The 27564-nt window shown below is 40.4% G+C and overlaps 1 long non-coding RNA gene across 2 annotated transcripts in view; it reads right to left on the bottom strand.

The window, feature by feature from the left end:
• The window catches only part of LOC110406048, a 57323-nt gene extending 37908 nt beyond the window's left edge, over positions 1-19415 (bottom strand). For both annotated transcript variants that reach the window (XR_002443224.1, XR_002443225.1), the window contains exons 1-2: positions 19283-19415; positions 7928-8014 (exon numbers count right to left, since the gene is read on the bottom strand). This is a non-coding gene — a long non-coding RNA (uncharacterized LOC110406048). The remainder of the gene's footprint in view (positions 1-7927; positions 8015-19282) is intronic.

The following is a 27564-nucleotide window of genomic DNA, read 5'->3' as shown; positions in this document are numbered from 1 at the left end:
TGCTGTACGTAAGATCTGTTGAAGGTGACTCAGACCAACAGAAGTTCAATGCTAGGAAAAAAAAATGTGACTTTTGTTTTTCACTTCTTTTATCTGTCTGCCAGCAATTTGAAGAAGCAGTCCTGTGGAGTTCTAATGAAGCTAACACAGGAAGACTTGAGTTGATATTATTATGCTTCAGAAGCAGGAACATATGTAGTGTGGGATTAAAAGAATGCGAGGAAAGGAAACCAAACTGTACAAGATGGCAGAAAATTATCTATGCCATTTATTTACATAGGCGACCCTGAGTAGTACAGATGTACTCACAAGAGCTGATATTTGATTTCTTCCAGGCATTGTTATATTCCTTGTCTTGACAGTAGCATCCATGGGATGTGAGTACAAAGGAACTATTGAAAAGGGGCTACAGGATGTTCCTCCAAGGGAACTAAACTAACACTCTTCCACCACAGGGTCACATGAAAATGAAACAAGAGAATGACAATAAGAGAAATGTGAGAAAATGCCTATTCAAAGTAAACTGAAGACACAAATAAGCATATCTTGAGGAGTCATGGGTATTCACAAGGCAATAGCTTCATACAGCTAAATGTGCAGTGTACAGGTGGAAATGTTAACAGAAAATCAAGCAGACTTACTACCTAACAAAATCTTATTCCTGAGAATTTTTGTCTAATGTCATCTTTTTACTATATATCATGTGCACAACAACAGAAGACAAACTAGTAATATTGCAGTAGTGGTACAATACCAGCTTGCCAGTAAAATCCTGCAATGCGGACATGAGGATACCTGGCTGCAAAATGATCTCAAAGTTAGGAAAGACTCAGACTGTGAGCTTTGACAGTATTTAGTTCTTATCTCTTTGAGGCTTTCCAAAGCTCAATTTGCTGAGACAACAGGATAATATGTAGTATACTCTAAGAACCAAAGAATAAAATAAAACATCACTTTCTCAGAAGTGTGTGGGTGCTTCTGTTCTCAGTTAAAACACTCAATTTAAATACCCAATTATAACCCCTTCTTTGCTGCTGGGAACAAGGCAGCAGATACCAGTCCCCTGGAGATGAACATACAAAGAATGTAGAAGTGCTTTGGAAATGATGTCATTCCATGGAGATGTCTTCCTGCTGTGTTTCCCATTGTATCCTCTCCCAAATCGTAGGGGGTGAGAATTATTTTTTTCCTTTGCTTTCTCAACTTTCTGGCCCTTTGAATTGTTTTAAAACCTGCTGACTTTATTCTGGAGTTCTGCATCCTTCTTCTACTATCACCTGACAGCTTTTACTGGGGCAGCACAAAACTAGGAGGCATCAGGGCTCTCAAACACACCCTGTGATTTCCTAGAGGACATCACTGGGACCCTGAGCAGTGAGCAAGACCAGTGCAGGAGCCTGAAGAGTACAAGAACCTTTGCATAACTTCAGACCCGTTTGTTACTGCATTAACTTGGTAGACATTGTAAGCACGTGACTACAAGAACACTTTGCAGCAGGAAACATAACAACGCACCTTCCCTTCATGCCTTGTTGCTTAACATGTTACAGGAGCTAGTGCTCTTTGGAGGACAACATGTGCAAGGTCACATGGGAGCCTGTGTCAGTAGCATTATGCCATCTCCAGGAACCTCACTGTCTTGCTGTCTGGGATGGCATTTGTGCTGCACAAGGTGCTCAATAGTGTGAAGAGAATAAGAATGTTCTTCAGCAGCAAGTAAAATAACTTCATTAGCAAAATGTACAGTACAAGAAAAAGTGCTTCTGAGGCATTCAGATTTTATTTTGGGTGACCCTTGAATGCCACTCACTTCAAGAAAAGCATTCATAGCTCCCTTCTCTACAACATTTATTCTGATACTTATAGGGAATGGAGTCACTGAGACAAATAGAAGTACAGAATGTTTAACACTATGCATTGACTTTCCCAATTCCTCTTGATAGTATTAAATGTATAATCATAACAATTCATGTGTTACGCTAGAATGAGTGAGATAAGCTTAGAAAATTTTAAGAGTCATTTGTTTAGGGTTAATACAATCCAAACTAAAACTGATGGAATAGTAAATAGATCCTACAATCCAATAGCATTTTGTGTGGACACGTTTGTAGTAATGGTCTATTTCAGCTCACCTTCTGCCTGTCTTCAATGGGGGAGTTTCAGGGACAGGAACATGCACTGCAGTGTTCAACAGGACACTGCATGTGTTCTGAGCAGGAAATCTGAGGGATCCGCTGAATGTTAAATGGCTGAACTCTACGTGGGTCATGCTTCAGAAACACCTCACAAACAATAAACATGTTTGGCTTTCTAAGAACAAGTTTTCCAAACAGTTTTCCAGGGCTTTTTATTCCATACTCTTCTGTGCAGGCTGCCATACAAACACGATGCCAACAGAAATAGATCCTTTCAGCAATGATAAATTTATAACAGCATACAAGAGTTTTGACTGCTTGTGAAGTTCTCTCATTCTTCTATAGAGTTCCAATGGCAACAAAATTTATGTTTTGATAAGCTCAGAGGAGTTACTGAACACTCTGTTCCTTTTTGATCTTGTGTTCAACATTATGCTTTGTTTATCTCCTTGTTTACTAAGGGAGATATAGATAAGCTATAAAATAACCCTCAGTAAGTCTTACAGCTGTCAAGTAGCTGCATACATTTTAGACATGTCCTGAGGCATCAACCTAAAGGTCACTAAACCCCGCCAGAATCATATTTCAGGAAAATCATACATCATGGATTTTTCTTTTTCCCATTCAGACTTGGCCTGGAAAGTATTATGGCCTTGATTTCACAGCACATAGATGTTTAGTTCACACAGAGTTTTCTGTAACTCCTGATATTACTCTATTAATCAAGATAGTGAACATTTGGGTCTTTCATATTTACAGGGCATGAGCAAGCCAACTGCATGTAAATAGATCTACCTGACACTACCTTTCAACAAAACTCTGTGATGACCCTGAATGCCTGTACTATACTATGAAAAATGAAAATCACTAGGACTCTAGTTTAAAAATCTTTATGAAGTTTCTTACATAGATATTTTAGGCATTTAATCTGATCTACATATTGCGTTTTTCCCAACTTATTCCTTTAAACCATTAAATCTGCACAGTAAAGTGTCCCAATCACTTTGCTCAAGGAAATGCTAGCTAAGATTAGCATACAAAAAAGATATTAATATCATGCACAGTTAGTTTGAATTGTATTCTGTAACGATAAAAGCTATTTTGGTGCAAAGAGATTATGAGCTTGATAAGTTTTTAAGAGTTCAGTTGTAAGACAAAAGAATTCCATATATGTCCATGGCTGCTAATTCATGAGAGTATACCAAATGCAAAGACTCAGGTCTGCAATGACAGATATATCAGAGTAGGTTGCTGAAAAGAAAATGATCCGGCTGCTACGTCCCTGCTGAAGGGCTATGATTCTTTTCAAGCTTCTGGCAGTTTGAGCAGCTTCATACCCAGCTCTATCAAACAAAAATTTGGAAAACAAATTCTGAACCTGTCAGCAATGCCATGCTTCAATGAACATTCTTCTATGAACTATGCCATCTTATTTTTTTCAATGCTCAATCTTCTCCTTGTAAATAAATTGTTTTGTTTAAATAAGCAAAGTCTGCAAATAGAAAATGACTGGGCACTATGGCTACAATCAGAAACTACTGACTCTAATAGAGGCTGTATCATATACACACACACACGCACAATGTATCCCCCCTCCTCTGAAATTTCATAGAAACATTAAGGTTGGAAGAGATCTCTAAGATCATCCAGTCCAACCATCAACCCATCACAGCCATACCCACTAACCATGTTCTTCAGCACCGCATCTCCACGTTTTTTGAACACTTTCAGGTACAGTGATGCCATCACTTCCCTGGCCAGCCTGTTCCAATACTTCACCACTCTTTCTGATAAGTTTTTTGCAATATCCAATCTGATCCTCTCCTGGTGCAACTTGTGTCCATCACCTCTCATCCTATCACTGTTATGTGGGAGAAAATGCCAACCCCCACTTCACAACAACCTCCTTTCAAGGAGTTGTAGAGAGTGATAAGGTCTCCTCTGAGCCTCCTCTTCTCCAGACCAAACCATCCCAGTTCTTCAGCTGCTCCCCATAAGATCTGTGCTCCAGACCTGTCACAGCTCCTGCACTTCTCTGGGCATGCTCCGGGGCCTCAGTGTCTTTCTTGCAGTGAGGGGCTCCAAAACGAACACAGCACTTGAGGTGTGGCCTCACCAGTGCTGAGTACAGAGGGACAATCACCTCCTGCTCCTGCTGGCCACATTATTTCTGATACAAGCCAGGATGCTGTTGGCCTTCTTAGCCACCTGGGCACACTGCTGGCTCATGTTCAGCTGGCTGATGACTAATATATCCAGAACTTTTTCCTCCATACAGCTTTCCAGCCACTCTACCCAAGGCATGGGGTTGTAGTGACCAAAGTGCCGGACCTGGTGCTTGGTCTTGTTGAAGCTCATATTGCTGGCATCAGCTCATCAATCCAAACTGTCCAGATCGCTCTGTAGGGCCTACCTACCCTCAGGCAGATTTGATACTTTCTCCCAACTTGGTGTCATCTGCAAACTTACTGAGGGCAAACTCAGTCCTTTCATCCAGATCATCAGTAAAGATATCAAGAAGGACAAGTCCCCATACCAACCCCTGAGGGTCACCAATCATGACAGGTCACCAGCTGGATTTAACTCCATGCAGCACCACTCTGGGCCCAGCCTTCCAGCCAGGTTTTACCCAGCAAAGAGTGTACCCATCCAAGCCACAAGCTGCATCTTCTCCGAGAGAATACTGTGGGAGACAGTACCACAGGCTTTGCTGAAGTCTAGGTAGCCTACGTGCACAGCCTTTCCCTCATCCACCAGGCACATTGCTTGACTGTAGGAGAGCAGGTTGATTAAGCAGGACCTGCATTTCATGAGCCCATGCTGGCTGGGTCTGATCTCCTGCTTGTCTCAAACATGCTGTGTGATCTCACTCAAAATGATATACTTTTTTTTAAAAAAAAAAGGTTTTTTTTCCCTATTTAGAATATGATTTCTAATATAAACCTGAATACACAAACAGAACATCCTACAGTTATTTCAAATCTTCAAAGTTTCTTCAATGCAATACCCCAACAATTTGGCAAGCGCTTGTTTTCTCTGCTCAGCAGTCATTTACTCACAGGCGTCTAAAATATTTACTCTAATTGAAGTCTGTTGAACTGTTTTTGCCTTTATCCACATTATTCCATTCATTCCCAGCACCAGCTCAAACAGGTACAATTGTGACAACTCCTGAATTATATCACATTTGAGAGACAAGATCAGACCTAAAGAAACTTTAAAGAGGAAACTGCTTTGTCCTATTTGGGAAATACCTTCAAACAGAGCAACAGAAGGGCGTAAGAGTATGGGGAAGAAGACTAGCAGCTTCTTGATTGTTCGAGGGATTTTTTCCTTTATTTTGTATTAGTTGATTAGAATATGATTTGGAAGGGTTGCAACAGAAACTGGTAGTGCCAGTGACCAACACAGACTGCCCAGAGAAAAGCACAACAGAAAATATGATCATACAATCCCTATGTAACACACGGAGTCCAGCTGCCTGCAGCTAAGCCTCCTTGAACCAGAGCTGATGTCCTTAAAGGAATACAAATTAAGAGAGAACTGGTGAAATACGATTTTTTTTCCAATCAGTTTTGAAATGCATGTAACATTTTAGTATCAACAAAGCATAGGGCAAGAAGTGTAAACGTGGAAGGTTTAAGAGCAGATAAGTAAAGAGCTGAAGCCTCAGAAATACTGTTAAATGACCCCTAATGCTAAATTTAAATGTCCACATTCTCCCCAAACAGAAATGTTTTTAAAATTGCAGCAATTTAATGACTGAAGCAATAAACAAAAAAAAAATTAAATCCACCAGAATGCCAAGTTTCATGTGAAATGACAGCACAAATACCAAGATAACATCCTTTTAAAACTATTTTATTCTCATTACTTATGCTGTTCAGTCTGCTTGACCCAACCTACAAAAATCTACCCAAAATATCCATACACATTTACATGTAAAAAGTTAAGAGCTAGCACAAGAAAAATCAAAATGACTCGCAAGTGGTACAGCTAACTCTCCAACTGCAGCCAGTGTTTTTTAGATTTCTTTTTCTTCTGTCAAAGACAATAAGGTCAGTTCCAAACTTATCCCCTTCTGTGTAGAAGGGCAGCAGAGCTAATAAAGTTACATTTCCTATAGATTTTCCCCTCCTTCATGTCATTTTGCCAGTTCTGCACTACAGTTACCACAGTTCCTGCTACTTATGGTGTTTCTCTGTTGTTCTTACCCTTGCAACACTACGTTCATTTGTACAGCACATCCCTGAGCTACCAGGTGGGCAAATGCTGTATATCCTATTGATCATTCTGAGCAATATGGATATTCTGACCAGTCAGCCATGCTTGTAAAGATCTTTCTCCAAGAAGCTATAAACACAGAGAAAATAGAGTGGAAATAGAGGAAGAAAGGCACCTAGAAGAGAGGGAGGTAATGACGACAATCACCGGGTGCCTGCTGTTGGCAGCGGTGGGACTCATCCCTATTTTCTCAGCCAAAGGACTGAAGTCCACCACTTTTTCCCCCATATCCTCCATCAAGTTTCTCACTAAAATGAACACAAGCAGGAAAGTTCTCCAACCCAGCAAAGCCAACTTCAGATGTCAAAGCGTTCTCCTACCTTCTAGGAAGTTGCCTAAAACTGATCTCAAGGGTGAATGTAGGTGTCTGCCCATGCATGTAACCTGATGAATCACAGAGATTTCAATGTGCAGGACAGCAAACTGATTCTTGCATCTGCAGTACCCTCAAATCATGCCCGTTATGTTCCTGTAACATACTATACAGAATGTGAAAGCTCTGCTTAGTGCAAGGGGGACATCATGTTTCATAAACCTGCTCCAGACTGATTCACCAGTCATGCTGAATAGGAAGATGCCTAAGACAAACATCTGACATCTATCCACAGAGCAATTCCACCAGTTTCTCCATGTCCTTTGGAACTTCCTTAAGGTTTGTCCTTCATTTTTATTTGGCTGTAGAACATTGCTCACATCTATCTGCAAGTTACGTTGAGATCTCTGGGTGGAACACACTTTATAGGTGAGAACTATATTATGCAGACACACTTCTTTACCTGCCACCATTCATCTATAAAATGAAATGCATTTGTTGTTAACCAGCTCTCTTTAAATTAAAATTTTCCCATTAGCTTTCCTTTCTGACCAAGACTCATTGGTAGTGTTTATAACATAAGCATGATTTGAACGATTTGCTTTGTCTGAAGTTGTTTTAAAAATTGCAGCAGAAGAGATGAGAGTAATTGAAAGGTTGTACTGGGAGGAACAGAGACATGCAGGAAACATAACAGGCATTTGCTGCAACAGCAACAGAAAAAAAACAGACAAAAATAGCATACCTATTTCAAATTCTACTTTTCCTAACAAAGCAGTTACAACACCACTTGTAAAATACAAGCTCACATTAGTCCTTCTTACAACTCCTAATACTTTTTCTATGACAAGAACGTCAAAAACATAGTCCATGAGCCACACTGATCCTTCCAAGTACTCTAATCTGGCCTGCAAAGTCCACAGCACATTGTAATCCGGATCAGACCTGCCAGTCAGCTCCAGGGCTGCTTCCTCTCCCTCTCTCACAGCAGAGGAGCAGGACTGAAGGAAGGAGCCTGTGGTGACCCCAAGGGTGGCTTGCACAAGCAAGCTGGAAGCCGTCCCTTGCCCAAGTTACTACGTAAAGTACCAAGCAACAGAGACAAGGGAGACGGGAGGGAGCTATGCCCACTCTGGCAACAAAGGACAAAGAGTCCTCACATGGTTCTTTACCAGTAGTAAAGCTTGGCACTGACCTTGTCTCCATATTTGCACAACTTCATCTGGAGTAAAACAAACATGAACAGGGAGAGGACCAGGGTGCATCTGAAACTGGTGAGTACCTGGGGGGACAGCATAAAGAACATTGTGACATCAGCTCTGCACAGACTTCGCATGCTGTGTGTGTGGGTGGCTCTCCCAAAAGGCTTTCCAAGAGGGCCCTCCTACCCAACATCCCTGGTTCCCTGGGGAGGAGTAGGGGACAGCCTTCCTGCATTATATAGCAGCCAGGCCTCCCTCCCCACGCAGCTTTACTGTGGAACAGCTGACAATCAAACCATTTAAAAATATATAAAAACTAAAAAAGGTTCAATGCTTTAATAAAATTCCTCACTTGATAGGAATTTCACAGCCCCTGATTAAGTGCAATGCTGCACGAGCAAACATACTAGCAAAAGCTGTGCTAAGCAATAACATAATCGCTGTGGGAATAAGCACTTCCATCCTTGAAAGGGTGCCACTATACAATGTTAATTGCCACTGGTACTTCTCTAAATTAGCGGTCTATTAATAGATTGCTGCTGAAGATAGTCACACCGGAAAAGCTTTGAAAGAAACCCTTGTGCCTAGTGGCTATTTAAAGAGTCAGCATTCCCTCTTCAGACACCCTCATTTGTGATTTTTCACTTGGCCTCAACAGATTAAGACCACAGTGCTGATGCAAGAGCAGAGCTGCCCTTCTGCAGCACAGGAGGAACCTGCAGGTTCTCACCTCTTCTTTTGCAAGTGACCAATGCTTACCTAAATATAAACCCAAAGCACAAGTTTATTTTCAGCCAGATCAGTGAGCTTCCCTGCCCCACTTCAGAATAGTCTGATCACTAAAGCAGTGTGGATGAGGCTAAATCATACTCTAAGTCAGAAGCTGAAGTGGGACCAACTACCTATCCCTCCCCAAGGTAACAGTTTTGATGGAAGCAGAAATCAAAACCATCATTCTCACTGAAGGTCAAGGATCAACATGAAGGTCTCAAACACAGCAGAAAGTTTCAGGATCTAGCAATGCTATATTTCTACTTCCTAAGTACTTAAACAATGATTTTCAACCCTTCTCCTCACCACCACCATTTAGAGAATATAAAGCTGAGACTGAAAGAAAAACAGAAGTGAGTGAAGTCATCTGACTACATCAGTCCTTGATTTCATAAAATATGTCAGAGAGAGAATGGGTTATAACTAATAATAGGTCTTTTTTTTTTCATCCCATCTCTCTCCAAGAGGCCTCCAGAGACATCATTTGGATGTGGTTAAAAGAAATAAAATAGGTTGTCTCTCCATGGGCAAAGTAGGAAAAGTAGGTTTTTTTGTGTGGGTACTACAAAAAGAACAAAGGCAGAATATCTGCTGAATCACCAGAGCCTATCCACTACGCTTAAGCAGCTCTAATTCTCCTGAAATTGCAGTATCCAGCAATCAAGCAATACTGGGGTGCCGAGAGTAATTTTAGCTAACACTGCAGTGATCAAACAAAAGCAACAGCATTGCAAACTAGCTCTTCCGGATGACATCTATGGATTTCATTCAGCCTCCCTCAAATGAATTTGTTGGCATGCAATAGCAGCCACGACATGTATCTGCTGAAAGTCAGCATGGGGGTCTTTCTGCTGATGGAGTCAAATGATTAATTCCATGATAATCACCATATGGAGTCACGTTAGAAACATATCAATCAAGAGAAAGCACCTCAGTCTGCATTTTTAAGATAAGAAATGAATGCAAATAACTTGTGTGGTCAATAAAACAACTGATGGGAAAAGCAGAAAACAGAGGAAAGAGAGGACAAAGAGATCTGCCATTACTCAAGATTCCTGCATCTCTGCCCCAGTTTAATCATTAAGAACTCTCTTCTCAACTTTGCACACTTTCAGGGCTGTTACTATTACCAGTGTCAAACCACATCCATGCAGAAATGGAGATCTAAATGCTTGCTTTCTCAACACTGGAGTCAGGGCTGAGACCTGATGGGCAGACACACTGAAGCTTGACTTTAAATTCTTTGGATAACGGCAGCAAGAAGCTCTGCTTAGCCTTTAGAAGTACGTTGAGGACTTAAATATGGATCCATTCTTTCAACATTAAACATCTGAGCAGAATACCTAATTTAGGAGAACAGTCACTTTGCACACCCTCAACAGTAAATGCAGATAAGCAGACACCTCCAGAAAATTAGCAGATTGAGACTGAGTCATACTCTGGGGGTGTCTGTCTCTCTCCACTGACATAAAGGAATCCAAGGGTTTCAGTCCCAACTGGCACCTTGGTTACTACCTGCGCTACACCTGCAGTAAGGCAGTACAAGCGTAGGCTGTAACGCACAGCACAGAGGTGAGTTCGGCCAGCAGCAGGGAAGAGCTGAACTCTCTTCCTTTTATTTAACTGCTAGTGGTATCTGAGCTGCCTGCTCAGGCTGGCCTGGAAGCAACCGCAACCGGGGTCTTAATTAGGAGATGCATTCTCTAAGGACAACAACATAAAAAGCCATATTGTCATTATGTCCTTGTAACAGAGTTTCAAGAGGCATCAAAATATGCAGATTGCAAGACAAGGAAATCATTTTGTGAGAAATTCTTAATTATTTTTATTTGCTACCATCAGCAACTGCTCTGTATGGTTTCTTAGTATCTTAATTGCCTGTTTAATAGGATTGTGCAAAAAATATATATATGCCACATGGGAAATCTTAGCAGAGGTAAGGAAATCCAGCTTTATCTTCAGGTACCAATCACAGCCTGGAAGATGCTAGCTTTGACTGTTCCGCTGTGCTAATGCAAAAAAAAAAAAGTGGAATTTTTTTTTATTGGCAAAGAGGAGGTTTTCCACCAGAGCTGGCCAAAACCCAACCAGAACCACCCACCCACATTTGCAGTCAGAGAAGCTCACATCAGGATTTCTGGGAGGTTTGATAACAGGAAACCAGACAAACAAATACTGCAAGTTCACTTTTTTTTTCCTCCACCCTCTTCTTTTATAATACAAAAGATTAATATAGTGGGATCATTCCCAACATAATGATCATGCAGACATCACAAACAAGGGAAAATTTAGTCACTACAAGTTGCATTGGTGATATGCTTCTGATGTCAGTGGACTCCGAACATCTCAGGTGAATAGCACACCTTGCAAAATAACACCAAAAACAGGGAGATAAGCACCAAACAGCAAGGTAAGCATCCTATTCCTGCTGCACTCCCAGCTCTACAAGAACTCATTTCCATACTTTCATAGACCTTTGCTTCAAAAGAATAACAACCCCTCTAAGGAAAATAAAATTGGCTCTCCCTAACTATCTTTACTCAGTACCAAAGGCTATATTTTCTTTTGCAGAAGGCAAAAAATCAGATAATGTTGAATTTAGTGTCTCTCTCACACATTTCCCATATTCTCTCCCATTCATTGTTCAAAAGTGTCTGAGCGTATCCAGTAGCCTGCTTCTGCCAGGAACACATGTGCAATTTCATAACAATTTAAATAAAAATCATCTTATACTACAGAGCTGGCAGCTTGCTACAGAGGAAGAAAAGCCACTATTTACAGGAGCTTCTTGTTTAAATGAGCTGCCAGAAACAGCCATGGAAGTGGTACAAGTATAGATCACCTATAATTAATAATACATCACAAATAATTGGTGATGCAGAAAAAAAAGTAGCAGAAGTCCAGGGGGATCTGAAGTACTGCTAACAGAGCAATACACTTTGTGATTCAGCAAAAAGGAATTAATGACTTCAAGCCTGAAATAGAAATGTGGTCAACTTGCATTAGAAGAAGTTTGATCTTCCTTTCTGTATAATGGCAAATGCTCTACCAGTGCACAAGAACTTCTGTAATAAAACTTTGCTATGTGCTTCAGCAGAGAAACTAAAGTTTAAAACTTCCGTGAATATTACTGAAATTTTTATGCATTATTTTACAATTAGATTCCTAGCCAGCACCACATATCCATTCACAGAAGCAGTTTTATTTAACTCAAAAGAAGTTATATGAGATCACAGCTGTAAAGCCAATGGAAACCAGAGACAGTTATTTCTCCTGTATACTGGGACGTGGCCCCTTTTATTTTTACTTACTATGATCACGCAAATAAACAGAGTGGAACCTAGCTTGATATGAGTAAATTATTTCCCTCATGTTTCTGTGTACAATAGACCACCTGAAGCATTAGAATGACAACCTTGATTTTCTCATTCACAGTTTTTGAAAATTCATAACTCTCTTACTATATTAAACAAGATTTTCCATTTGACATTTCCAGAAGATGCATAATAGAAATTGTTTACTAAATGATGCTGCAAATCATTATGTCTTTCATTAAACTGTACTAAGGGGAAGAGGGAACCTTTCTCTATTATTGATTCTCATGGTCAGTCTAGCATGAAATTTCTGATGTAGTTTGTATGAGGATTAAAAAGTTGAGCATGAAAATGTATTATTGATCGTGCACTGCAAAGTACAGTATACTGCTCATCCAACTCATATATTATTGATTACAACACTCAACAGTTCTAACCTTTAGCTCAGCCTCTCCAAGGTAACTTCTACACGTGGATGCCAAGGTACTGTGCTCAGAGACTGCACTTTCCATGGAGTTTCAAAAATTAATGGAACAGCTATCAGAGTTGTTTAAAAATGCTTTGTTGGTAATCAAATCAGGGAATAGCTAGAGCAGCTCATGTGAATGTTATGTGGAGGATGCATCTGGGGGAGCACCCAACCCATATCAGCCAACTTCATAACTGGTTAGGCATACAGGTGTCAAACATGGATCTGCAATTACCAGTCAGAGACCTAAGAACAAAAGCAAAATTTGCCTGAGATTTTGCCTCCATTATGCCTGGAACAAGACTAGAATGAAAAGTGGATTTATCACTTGGGAAGCGTTACTAACAATCAGCTCCCTGATGGCCTGAGCATGTTGTTCTCCAGCGTTTTGTTAGAGCTGAAATTAGAAGTAAGACTTGCACAAATGAGGCGAGATCTGTGGTTTTCCCCAAGGGCTGGGTTCTAACACCTTGGATATTTTTCTTCTGAGCTATGATCAGCTTTTGCACACTGCATTTATCATCTCATTTAAAGAAATATTTAACGTATACATCTATACTATAATTAGTAGCAGGAGATAAACACTAGAGGTGGAGCTCTGAGAATCCTATCCTGAACTGCTCAGAACCTTTTAAGAAAGCAGATAAGAACGTAAGTTTTCTGTCCTATCTTCTGTAAAGAGAAAAACCATCTTCTACTTACAAAAATATTCAATGTAAATACACAATAACAAAAAGTTCTTCCCACAATGCTTTACACCTCACAAAAATCTTAGTGGGATACATGGCTCCACTGTCATAGAAAAAAAATCTAGCTGCATGGGCATAAAGACAGAAGTGACAAAAGAGTGTCACCAGGGCAATGGCCACTGAATGGGTTTCAGAGAATGATTAATTGGATGAAAAATAGAACACTGCAGAACTGATGAAGTCTCTTCGTTGAGTGTATCAATTCCCAAATGTCTGCAAATAACACAGGCTACCAGCTCGCTCACATTAAAACTACAGAGTATTTGTCATCACGTATTTCAGGAGTGATGACAGCACTTCAAAATAAACTGAAAACTGTTCTTTTTAATTAATGGGCCTATCATGAAAATCAAAAAACTAGAAATCCTTAAAATGCGTATTTAAAAATGACTTTTGTCTAGATTTGACATCATGAATTATATGTTGGTAGATTGATGCCCAGAAGAAAAGAAACAAAAACCATTTCTCAAGTATCAGGGCAGCACCACAAATCTTCTCACTACAGACTCATCGATGGAGCTTGACTTGCATGGCTTCTTCTGCCATTCAGGAAACGTTATTCGATTCAGGGCTAACTGGCAAATTATGCTGCAGATATGGGATAGATTAAAATTAGAAAACTCACTGAAGTTATTCTTCTGTATTGCTTGTCTACAGAACTATCACAATCATTCTCACATCAGTTAGTAGTTTCTACTACTAACAGTAGTAGTAGAGTACATGAGAGGGTGAGCGCTCAGGTACAAATGCTGGAACAGAGTGCCCAGAAATGTTGAAGATTATTCATATTTGGAGATACTCAAAACTCAAGTGGCCCCTACTCCAAGCAAATTCCTTTGTCTGGCCCCAGACAACCTCCCAAGATCCATTCAAGTCCTCCTCAAATATTTCCAGCCTCTTCTTTTACGCTGTTGTAGAAGACAGTAATCCCAGAGGGCACAGAGCAGCTGTGGTGCTGCAGCAAGCAGAACAGACAGGCTCTGAATCATAGAATCATGGAACACCCTGAGTTGGAATGGGCCCACAAAGATAATCAAGTGGCTCCACAATGGAGCACCCAAAAAAAATCAAGCCATAACTCAGACAGTGTTGCCCAAACACTCCTTGAATTCCAGCAGGCTTGGTACAGTGGTTACTTCCTTGGAGGGCCTGTTCCAGAGCCTGACCACCCTCTCGGTGAAGCATCTTTTCATAACCCACACCTGACCCTCCTCGATGCAGCTCCAAGCTGTTCCCTCTGGTCCTGTCACCAGAGAATAGCAAACTGCACCTGCTCCTCCACTCACAAGGGAGCTGTGGACACCATGAGACCTCCCCTCAGTCTCCTCTTCCATACACCCAACACACTAGATGACCTCAGCTGCTCCTCAAGTCTTATTCTTTAGACCCTCCACTGCTTTTGTAGCCCTCCTTTGGATGCTCTCTTATAGTATTATGTCCTTCTCATACTGCAGCACTCAAACCTGCACACAGTGCTCGAGGTTCACTCAACAGTATGAGCAAAACAATACTCTGAAAAATCATGAGCATTAAATATGATCTACTCTTGCACTTACTGGCAAATTCATTATTTGACTCCTCCAGCCTAATTAAGCAGCAGCTGCTGACCGATTGGCATGCACTGTCACTCTGTCCATGGTTACTGCTGACATGACATGAGCTGTATAAAGGGCTTTTTCAGGAAAGGATTGTGCAAGCTGAATAAAGGCAGTTGGCCTTTACTGTTAGAAAAATGCTGAGCATCATGTCTATTAGATTTGCAATGCACAGGAATTACTCCAGGTAAGAGCCAAAGCTTTATTGGTGCCACTGAAAATAATCATTGTCCTATCAAAAAAGGAAGGTAAGGCCAAGCAATAGGGTAATTAAGATTTATTTATATTAATCAAGATTCAGAGGGCAAACCACAGGTTTTACTAAAGTGCTGCTTATTAAAAGAATTTTCTAATCAAATAGTTCACTGTATTTACCCAATGTTGCAAAGGTGGCTGCTAGGTCATTCCAGCCTGGAAAAGAGGTGTTTTTAAATATGCTAACCAGTCTAGGCTGCCAAAAAAAGCTTGGTGCTTAATCTAACATCCTTGAAAACAAAGAACTACAATCCTGAACTCATCCACGGGGATAGCAAAGCCATCAGTTCCACTGGGCCAAGATTTTCACCTGGTTTTAAACTTTGGGGTAAGCAATACTTTACTTGGATGCAGAGTACTCAAAGAAGCGTCAAGAAAGAGAAAAGCTCCACAGTGTGGAGGCAGACCCAGCCTCCAATCAAGGAAAAAGAGAACCATGTTATAGTAGTCTTTTAGGCAAATTAAAGGGCGCAGACCTAGGGCTAATTTGTCAGCATCCTTAGAGTGTAAGAACCCAAATGGGAGCTTTGAATTTGAAAGAGGTCTTCATTTAGCTTATAGGCGAAAGGGAAAAGTCTTAATGACTTTAAATGGCGATTTTGATTGGCAACACCACTGAACAATCGACCAAAAGAAAATTCTCATGGTTATATTAATTTCTTCAGTGGAATTGATGGATTTTTTTCCATGTATGCCCAAATTAAACTTCACCCCAGAAGGGCAGACACGTACGCTTGGCATCTGCTTGGCGACATGTCCGCTTAAATATATGAGGTGATTCTGTGGGTGAGGGAATAGGAAAGAAGCCATTGCTGTCTATTCACTTCTGACAAAAGCGATGTGGAAAACAAAGGAAGAGACACCCTGTTCAGAAGTGGCCTAATAAGACTCCTTCTGCAGAAATAACTTGCAAAATACTGGAGACTGACTTCTGACTGCATATTCTGCAGCAGTCTGCTCAGAAACCCATGATAGTGTGGGCATCCAGAGCAAAAGGGAGGAAAGAAGGAAACAGTCAATATTTTAACATGGTAAATTAACTTGGAGCACTGGCTTAAAACAGACACAAATCTCAACCAACTCCAACTGCTTAAAAATTAGCATGTATATAGCTAAAACAAACTAATCACTGTCAGGGATTAATTGGGATGAATTGCCTTCAGCAAATACTTGTCTAACTCCTCTGAATAGAGAAGCACTCTATAATTGGTTTAAAATACAGGGATTTATTATCTTCAGAGTTATACTGGCAACAACTGGTTGGGGAAAGAAACCATCAGCCGCTGTCAGCATTGCCATCAGGAAAAGCATCAGCAGAACTGTGGACTGTTGAAAGCATTCTCAGTAGGAAAGTTTCTGATATTGTAGCAGCACAAGGCCACTGGTGGCAAGATTTCCTCAGAAGTATTAGCCAGTTTTATCTAGAGTGTAAATGAGTTATTGACTGACTGGTCAAGGTCATGCAGGATGGCTGTATGCAGCTGGAAGAGCTGCCTGACCACCACTCCACTGCCCCTGTTCTCCTTTTTAAAGAGCAGTTTAAGAAACAAAAACCACAAGATATGCAAATCTTAAAACTATCATCAAATTGGCAGTGGCATTTAAAATAAAAAAACCCACAGAATTTCTTGTCTTTTCCTGACTGCTCAGTCTTTTAATTATTCATTCCCAACATCAGAGAATACAGAGAGCTAAACATTCAGAAACTGAAAAGGTCGACGGGGAGAGCAGCCTGCCGGAAAATTGAAGAGGTTTCTTTCTCTCCTTCAGCTGAGATGCAGACACTGGGACCCCAGCCCCCAGGAAGGACATCTCGACTAGAGAGAACAGGAGTATGGACTGATCTCTGCCAGAACAGGCACTGCCAATGGTGAAAAACAGCTGAAGAGCAGGTAGAAGAGAATGAGTTGGCGCATGCCTTGAAGAGATATCCCAGGAATGGGATACCTGTGGCACCAGTGACCTCAGAAAACATTAGGGAAGCAAAGGTGAGGTATTCAAGTATAGTGGGCTTTAACTTTACTGTCCTTCCAAAAGTCAACGAAACAAAGCAGGAGAAAAATTAAGACAGCATTCCTAACAGCTCAACTGATAACTTTTCTTTTTGCCTTTTTTCTTCTCCTTTTTCTAAAAGGAACATTTCTTAACTTGGAAAAAAAATAGGAGCCCTTTGTTCCATGCTTAACACACTGCTACCCACTTTGCTGATGCATACCACCTCCTGCATGCTCTAGAGAGCCTGTTTCACAATGCAAACAAGCATTGCCTGTACTGACAATCCCAGCACTCACAAAAGCACAAGCGACGCATTAAAAATTGTCAGATTTTTAATACCATACATTAACGAATTTCAATTTTCCATTTGGATATGGATTTATTTCAGCTGTTAAGCTGCTGAGAAGGCATGCCTTCATCTTGATTGCCTTAAACAGGAGATGAAAGACTGGCCTGCCTTTTGATATTACGGCTGCCCAGACTGGGGAACCATAACACTCAAGAAAAGTCACACCAGAAAGCTGTGGTGGTTGCTCAGTCACTCCTAGCAGCTAAGAAGCTCAGCTGTTTCTAGGCCTAACTTAAAACCTTTCTGAGGCTGCAATGCACCTTTTGCCAAAGGACTTTCCCACCTACCTTGACATTAAGTTAATGAAAGTTACATGTAGTCTATCAATTACTTATTATACATTCCCTATTAATATTTCAAGGTTTGTGTGCATAAATAAACCATATTAATGCGAAATTTACAACTACTCCCCCACCCTGCCATCAACTTCTTCCTTTGACTCCAGTCCTACTTAGAGACTCTCGTGTATGGATCTTTGCTGAAAAAACTAACGTGATGTTTCAGCACACAGAACATCCTTCTCTTTACATCTGTTTTTATCAAATACACACACTGAGAAATCAGCCCTAGAGGCTTGGCTTGACAGACCTGCCTGTACAGAGCCTGAGATTTGGTGGGGAAAAATCCATTTCTTCCCCATTAAATGATGTCATGGTTGAAAGTGAAGATGCATAAAATTTGGATATATAGTTACTGGGATCAAGACTACTAAATTTAAGTTTAGAGTGAAGGGCATGTTTTAAATCTTTTTTTTTTCTTCCCACCCCCTATAGAACAATGGAAAACAAAAAGGGTTTTCTGTAAATCCTACCGCTGTGTCAGCACATCACCATTTCTTGGTCACCAGAACCCAAAACAAAGCCCAAGAGTCAATCTAATAATACTAGACATCACGATGGGATGCAGACACAAAACAGGGGCTGTAGGACACTGGCATCTCTATGGTAATTGTACATTTTTATCAGATACCCAGCATCTTTCATATCTACACAGCTCACCCTTATTTGATTCACAAAGACACAATTAAAGCATAATTTACCAGCAAAGAAAAGAGCCAAGTGAGTCACACAAATGAAGGCATTTATGTTACTACTTTCTCTCTGCACTAACCGTATATCTGCTTGTTTCTTTTTTTAGCTGTAAGTCTTTTTCTTCTCCTCCATGCTCACTTTTTTTCCTCCTAAACCACTTTTTTCTTCTTTTTTCTTTAATTTATTTTTACATTCTGTACCTGTAATTATCTGCAGTCATTGCCTTCACACAGAACAGTATCTAGTGTTCTCACTCAGCTCTAACTCAAGCTGGTAGGATTTGTTTGGCCTCAGTGTTTATTTCATAATTCTCACAAACATCACCTTTCACACCAGGACTTGTGCTTTGTCCCCAATAAACATACTAGGAATTACTTTTACCTCTCTTCTCTAGGCTTTACACACATTACACCCTGATCTGTTCCCACAGTCTTTTGAAGTGCAGCAATAACAGTAACCACTGGCTCAGAAAGAGATTTCAGACCTCTTTCTACCTTCATTTTGATAAGCCCTAGCCACCCCATTCCCTTTTTCAGCCCTTAGGAAGATCTTCTCTTGGGTTATCAGTTGCTGTTTCTTCCTGTTTTCTTCCTCCCAGCAACTTAATACCTGTAGTTCTTTCTGCTTCCCTTTAGCTTCTTCAGTTATCTTACCTGTGCAGTTTGAAATGAATTTCTTTCCCTTCTCATTTCCATCTATTTACATCCTTCACCTTATCTGAGAAGACCCTTCTTCCAGCAAATCTCTGCTATCAGCGAGCATCAGGAATAAGGCTGCTCCCAAAGGTAACCCCGTACTGCCAGGCACAATCCCACAGTACCTGAGTGGAGAAAACACAGCAAGACCACCAGCAGCCTGACACTCAACAGATGCAGCAAGGGAATGATCCAGACCTCCGACTGATCCAGGAAACGCAAACATCAACTGAGTAGACAGGATTGGAGGAAGGTACAGAATAGTAGAGCCCTGGCAAAGCCCTGAGCTCAACTGAGGCACCTGTGCTGTGGGCACGGATGCACAGGTGAGGCTGCTCACAACAGCTGAAGCCCATTAGTGCCCTCAGGGCCCTGACAGCCTCCTCCCATTTACCAAACAACCAAAGTTTCTTTGAAGTTGCTTCCAACAGTATTGTATACAATAAAGTACTATACCATTGCCCAGTAACAGTACAGATGGCAACAACACTTCAAGTTACACACCTGAGGTATAAATAATTTCTAAATTACTACCACTGACCACCAGCTGCAACATTCTCTACTGAAAACTTAATCAATAAAAGGGGGATGCACAAAGTTTGATTAAATTGAATCAGTAGAGGCAAACATCAAGAGTTTTATTAAACTCTGTGGGAAAAAAAGTGACATTTTTGAAAATATTATCTTTTCAGGAGGTTTGCCAAACAATTATTCATTTGACAACACATTTCAAAAGGTGCATTACAGAAATGACAGTACTTCATTATACCTCTCTTTGAATAGAATATAAGTAGTCCCCACAGGTGAACTATCTAAGTACATAAATTGCAAAGTACGTGGACTAACTTTGTGAGAGAAGGGCCTCTCCATGCTTGTTTTTTCTGTTTGTTTTTATTTTTTCTTGCATATGCTTTCATTTGAACATCTGATCCAGGAGAGATAGAGAAGCCGTTCTCTAGCTAGCTAGAACATGGTAGGTAAACTGTTTCTTACATCTCAAAGGGCTTGTTGCTGCCATATGTAGTCTCTATAGCTCTGGACAATTAGCATTGAAGTAACATTATCTAGTCTATCATTCTTTCTGAAAAAATTGTTAAATTATACCTATTTTTAGAACATAAAATTTAATATTAAAACTAACTTTTCAGAAATAATAATAGAGTCTGCTTCAAGAGGAAAACCATGCTTAACTACATCCTAAGCCTTCTTGCTGCTATTCATCTTTTTCGCTGCTGCCAGACTCGTACGCTAGCACCTAGAACAGAGCTGTCCCCATTTCTTCCCACTTGTTCCCTGGAGATACAATTAATTGTTCTTATTTCCTTCTCTGTAAATGAATTCAGTCCAGTCCTGCTCAATAACTCCATGTTCCTTATCTCTTAGTCTGTTCCCACTAACTGCAACCTTCTCTCCCATGATTTTCCCCAAAGTGAAGCTTGCACAAAGCTCCCCTTCCTCCCACTTACACCCCTGTGTTCCCACTCATTTTGCTTTCTTTCATTTGTGTGCTCTTCTCTACTACACTCCGGGAGAATGTAGGGGGAAATGTATTGCAGTATGTAAATAGAATGATTGTTACTCATGTTTTTCCCCATTAAACAGACTAAAAATTAAGACTAAAATCTTGTGGAGATGAAGCATACAGCTTTATCAGTAGAAATTATTTTTATCCCAAGAGGTTTGGTCCATCTATGCAGAAAAATGCAACATGTTTTCCATATTCAGGATAAGCCAGTGCTTAATAACACAACACAGGACTGAGTCTGAGATGAAGTTTTAATGGTTCTCTGCAGATTTTAGCAGCTCCCAGCCAGAATAATTGCATAAATGGAGTTATGAAAGCGAAATGTAGAGTTTATGACTTTGGAGGAGAAAGATTTTTTTTATTATTATTTTTTTATTTTTTAACTTGTAAACAGTCATCCTAAAGCCCTCAGCTTTCATTTCCTCCATTTTCTTTCCAGGTAATTTATATCCAGGTAGATCTATATTTTGCCTCTAAAATATTTTGTTGATTTTGTCTGAGGTCAGTGTGATGCAAAACTATAGCTCTTAAATATAAGCATTAAAAAATCAGTGTAGAAATGTGTTGGATGTAACTACACCAAGACAATTACTGTCAAATTATCGTTCCCTTCTTCAAGTACTTCAAGAACAGATCTACAAGAGACATAGGGTTTCAGTAGGATGCTTGTCTTATGGTGCTGAGTGTGCACTCATTCGCATGATTGACAGTTGGTTGCATAACTTTGAATTCTGTCTTTTCCCCTCGCTGTCACAGCTGCATCCAGCCTGAGACTGCAGCTTCTCCAAGGCACTGCATTAAGCAAGAGGGCATAAACAGAACTCAGCAGAAAAGTTCCTTCTAAACTATATCTCTGCTAAATTCCTATTTTGCTAAATCAAAAGGAAAGAAAGTGCCATCAACACATCAAAATGTTTCTTACAGTGTTGGCCCACTCAAGACTTAGATTATTTGACCATGAACATCAGCCTCAAGTGGGACACTAGAAATTTTAAAAACAGAAATGGGAAGAATCCATCTAAACAAAATTGGTCTGTCAGTTAAATACAGAATAGAGTTGACTAAGTGTCAATAATGTCTTTATGGCCTTCTGCTTAAGCTGACTGGTAAAAAACTGCCAAAGATACATGGATATCCAAATGTAAATTTTCAGACTTCATTAAATATGAATAAGACAGGAAATATCTGAAAAAAAAATCTTAAGCATTATCAGAATTAATTTACTGGGATTTTTCACTGGCGGAGCAGTAAAGAATTGGAATCAACTACCACGCAAAGCATGTCAGGAAGCGGTGTCGGTCCTGTGCAGCTCATAACCAGGACACCAGCTACAGACATTCCCATCAATAGCAGTGCTGCTGCAATCATCTCTCCCACCTCTAGCCCCTGCTTCCTGTCCCAGCCCACACAAGTACGATTTGATGCACCAGATCAGGCCTATTTTTATTTTGGATCTGCCCTCCAGCTCCATTCACCATGTGGCCACACAAATGGCTGTCCTGGCAGAGTGCAGCAGGCAGTTTGGGGGGACAGGGATGGGCCCGCGCTGGTGCCAGCACCACCACCACCGGGGCTGGCTGCCAGCACTCACTGGAGGCACAGAGCAAGGCTGTTCCCCTCTCATAGATCCATGAAAGATCCTGAGTTGGAAGGGGACCATGAGGATCATTAAGTCCAACTTGTGGCTCCAGGAGGGCAAGCTAGTTAAACCATACATCTAAGGGCATTGTCCAAATGCTCTGTGAGCTCTGGAAGCCTGGGGCCACCGCCCACCACCCTCTGGCAAAGAACCTTTTCCTAATACCCAGCCTTACCCAGCCTTAAGCCATTTCCTCACATCCTGTTGATCCCCAGGGAGGAGACCAGCCCCTCCCTCTCCACTCACTCTCATGAGGAAGCTGCAGACCCCTGCTGCACACTCGGAGGTGGGGCCACTGCCCACCACCCACACCAAGGCCATGCCCACCCTGCCTGGGGAGATGCTGTGTCCGTCTGCACCTCATCCCACGGGGAGGAGATGGATGGACATGGGCAGCGGGCTGGTACTCACCACTCATCCAGAAGAGAACCAGAAGGAATTTTAGACTTCAGTTAGGCATTCATCATTGTACTGAAATACAGAAAAATGGCTTTTACAGCATTGCTAATTGTACTGTGTAATTAAGTAGCATGAAGTGAATCGGTAATAACATGGATGGTTTATTCCATTGTTTTTGTTGTTCTTACTGACTCAGTCTTTTCAGTATTAAAAATAATATCACTGTATACTCTTGTCCTTATTAGTTTTTTGAGAGTTTTTTTGGTCTGTTTGCTTGTTCGTTTTTACAAATTACTAAATGCATCAGAACTACCAAAATCTAAAACAAAAATCCCCACAGTTGAGGCAATGCGGTACTCCAAAAATTCTCATTTTACAATTATGTGAACTAATAACATGAGAGGCAAGCATAGCAAAGTCCATCAGCCCTCTGAGCATATGGCACCTGTTTATAGCCAAAAAAATGAGGAGATGGCAGTTGAATAGAGGAAACGAACATAACAAGCATTAACCCTCAGGAGATTTAAAAGGAAAGCTTGTCGAGCAGTCTGCAAATAGCAACACCTAATGCAACACCAATGCTCTCCTTTTTAACACAATATATTTAAAATAGATACTTTGAATTCTTAGTTGCTTTTATTCTGTCATTAATTAAACGCATGGTTTGAATATAAATGCTTGCAAGCATTTGATCACAGCGCTCTGCATTAAGTGGCCCCTATTTACAATTACCAGCAGGCCAAGGGTGTTTCACTGGCTCAGCAAGATTTTATTTTTGTAGAGAAATGCCAGCATAAGCTGGAAACATTACAACTAAGAACCAAAGGGCCTGGCTCACCACTGTACTATTTCCAAAATATACCAAGATAATCATGTAAGTTAGATCCCAGCCTTAGCTGCACATTCACAACGTGTAAATTCCTGTATTCTGGCACTCCTACAGGGTAAAATTCAAAACACACAATTCTCCAGATGGAGGGGTCCTAAGGCAATGGCTCCACAGCTGAATATCAGACATAATAATAAAACAGACCAACATTATTCCCATGTTATCACCTTTCCAGAAGCCCATCATGCATTATTAACATGGAAGTAGAAAGCAGCTGTTGGTGAAAAACAATTTTTACTTTCTGTTTCCCTGGGGGAGACTCCCGGTGTAGAGAGCAACCTCAGGTACCCATGGCAGATGGCTTCAAGACATCTGAACAACTGATCCTGCCGCTCCCGTGAGAGCTGAGCTAACGCACAATGTACCGTGGTCTCTTCCCTGACGTTAGAAGAGGCATGGTAATTTTAGCATGCGTGTCTTCTCATGTGCAGGGAGCAGGGACATTTGACAAGCACAAGTGATTAATAGGTCTCAGAAACATCTCTATCTCACAGGAGAAGACAGACTCAATGCAACTGAAGTACCACATGGTATCTGCATCGTCTCACAACACTGTTCCTAAGCCTATTTTAACAAATGTTATAAAGCCAGCACGTAACTTGAAGGCAATATTGTGCATATTCCACTGCTTCTTCTCTAGAACTGAAACAAATACTGGAAATAAATAGAAAAAATTACAAAAACTTTGTTGGAAAGACAGCAGGAGCTGTATGAATATTTCATTGCTATTTAAACTCCTCCATAAGGAAGTAAAATTGAGGAGGAAAACTGCCTCAGCTACTGAATAACATAAGTTTGACCTGTGTGCATTCTTCATTTGAATACTGAAATTTAACATTTCATTGACAGTAACTTTTATAGAAAGAAAATGCAGCTGTAGACTAAATTTCACATTTCCACACGCACCATTTTTCTCTGTGCTATTGCAACTAATAAAGGAATGAAAACAAATTGTCCTATTTTCAGACAATAATCACCACTGAGTTTTAAACTTGAACCTCAGGTGAGACAGTTCAGAATGACCCTTATCAAATCAGACAACAGAGTTTGAATTTTGACTATTTCCACACACATACAAAAGTAAATTAAAAAAAAAAAAAACAACTGGAGCAATATTTTGTGAATAAATTTAATTAAAATTTTAATTTAAAAAATTTAAAAAAAATCATTGAAAGAGTGGCACGCTTGTGTCTATCCAGCCTGCAGAAAAAAGCACCAAAATCCATCAGATAAAAAAATTAATGCATATCTCAAATCTAAAAGTTTAAGAAGGTTTTTTCAGAATTCCCTTGAATAGAAGCTGTTAAATGCAAACAACTTCCCATGGAGTTCCCAGACAGATTCATCATTTAAACATACAGTTCCTTCACTAAATCTTCCTGTTGCTAGCAAAGTATGCACATCTTTCAAAATCCACATGGAGAAGTGATATACATTTGTATGTCTTTGAACCTTAGACGCTCTCCAAATGAGAAGATGTGTATTTAATTTATGTTCTTGCTTTCCAGTTAATTTCTTAAGGACCCAAAATAGCAGTGGCTTTGATTGACTTCTGCCTGCCAACTCTGTGAATCACTCTCATTCCCAGTGATAAAAATAGAAAAAACAAGAGATCAAAAAATATCTCAGGAATTTCCACCTAGTCACCAACACGCTGCCACACATAAGTGTGTAGGAAGAGTCCTTTTCAGAGGTGGCAGCTTAGCACTACTGACGCAGTACGTTCACTGTAATAATGAGTTTCTTTGCTCTAATGTCTGCTCAAAAAAATAACGTAGTTCAAAAAACGAATAAAATAAAATAAATAATGTGAACACGGCATACACAGCTCAGCAAGATGCTATCCATTCATTTTGGTTTCTCAGCTGTGTTATTGCCATGATCTCTGTCTCTTTCTTTTTTCTCTCTCCTTTTGAAGTAGGAGATCTCTTTTATCTTTAGCCTACTTAAAGCAAATAACAGCATGGAAATAATATTTTTCTTTGGGGGACTTTTTCTGAGTTTTTACCTTGGAGGCATCAAATAGTCCATACAAAACCTTCTTAGATTCCCGCCCTCAGGCCCTTCATACACAAAATCAGCAGCCCAGAGCTTTGCCTGCAATGGAACACAACTGAGGGCAGAAATCATAGGGCAAATTTTAAATGCTTTTAAAATTTCTCCTTTGTACCTCTGCTCTGTTCCCCAGATATAAAGGCCAGAGTCAAAAGCATCTTCTTACTCTTTCTCAAAAGTTTATACATGATACAAGAAGGATCTGGCAGAAAAGCAAATATTTTGATCCTCCTTATGAACTGGCAGCTGCCATTTACCACTGCTCATCTCCAAATGTTTTCAGAGATCAATCTGCAGGTTCTACTGGGCATTATACTGATCACATCTGCTTGTCCACCTCAGTGTGTTCCAGTCAGTTCCTGCGCTGCACATAGGATATGCCTGAATATAGCCTCAGCCTCAAATTTCCTCATCAGCTGAGCACAGAACCCAAAGAGGCCCAAGGCCGGACTCCAAACCAAAGGCCTCAGGATGAATCACAGACCTTGGGCAGCCCCTGGGATTCCAGTCAGAGTTTACTTTTCAGACTGAAAAAAGGCACAAGTCAAGGGAACGCTGGCTGATCAAAGCCAGAATCCTGATCATCTTCTGCTCTTAAGTCTTTTAAATAATAATATCTCTAAGTTAATTCTGTCCTGGATCCAAAGTCAATCGATAGTAAATGTGTTTTATATTTTCCAGTGGCTCTGACAGATTTGCATTTGGCTGGATGTACGCAAATTTGCTGAGGGTATATGATATTTTGCAGACCACTTAAAAATAGAAACAGTTCCAAGTAGATAGGGCTTAGTTCCGAATTATATGGACAAGAGGACAGCTGCTGCTACAGGAGTACGGGTGAGCTGTTTCAATAATGCACCTCCCTTGGTGGATTTGTACCACCCATAAACCTTGCAGCAAAGCAGGCAATGATAAAATAATGAACCATTAAGCAGAGAATTCTTTCAGTAGTGTTGAAGATGGACTGTTTCTGCTACTTACAATGACTGAAATAATTTCTGGTAACAACCCCAGGTTCCTCATTTCTAATTTTTTCACATCTGTAGTCATTTCCTCCCTCTGTCTTTAACTAAGCGTTATCTCTCAGAGCCTCCCAACAACCAAAACTCATTGGGGAGCAGTGGTAGTTTTTATTCACAGCAGTGCTATGCTTTTGCCTACCATGGCTCCACTATTTCGAAAGAAACATCAGGCTGTGAAGTTCACCGGACCATGAAAGAGAAGATAAGGAAGTTCCATTTACCTCCATACAGCCCTAATTTAGAGTTATATTGAAATATTTAACTATATTTAAAAGTCTACATTTTTGTCAGCCTTAACTTCACTCTTATGTGGCAATATGCATTGTAAACTATAAAATCCAAATGGAACAATATATTTTTCCTGGTTAATTTCCCAGAAATAGAAATGTTTACTTCTATATTTATTTTCAAGTTTAATGACTGCTGTAGCTTTACTAGCTGAAGTTTCAGTTTGAAAACAAATAGAGGAGAATGCATTATTCTCATGTGTGCTATTTCAGTGCAAAACTCAAACACAGGTTTCATAGGGTCTGTGGTACAGAAGCGCAGACAGTTCGTGCTCTCAGTTTCCTGCCAGTTTAGAGAGCATGGGAACACACAAAGCATAGAAAATCCTGCTTGTCCAGGGCTGCACAGAAAGCCAGCAGTAGACACAGGAGGAGGACCTTTCCACTTCTTTATTCCTTATGCTAGACAAGATTCCAGGACTTTTCATTTTTCTTTTTTTCTTTTTTTTTAAAAAAAATTCTGTCATACAGGCAAGAAAAGGTCAGTTGGCAGGGTTTGTGCATGATGTGTGAAAACAGGCAGATTAAACTTTGCTGTCCATAACCATCCTACTGTGGCCTTCAGCAGGATTCTGTGCTACCTCCTGCAGA

The sequence above is a fragment of the Numida meleagris genome, chromosome 13 (assembly GCF_002078875.1).
Source record: "Numida meleagris isolate 19003 breed g44 Domestic line chromosome 13, NumMel1.0, whole genome shotgun sequence".
Lineage (NCBI taxonomy): Eukaryota > Metazoa > Chordata > Aves > Galliformes > Numididae > Numida > Numida meleagris.
The sequence above is the reverse complement of the archived record's forward strand: the minus strand, read 5'-3'. Positions and strand labels throughout refer to the sequence as shown.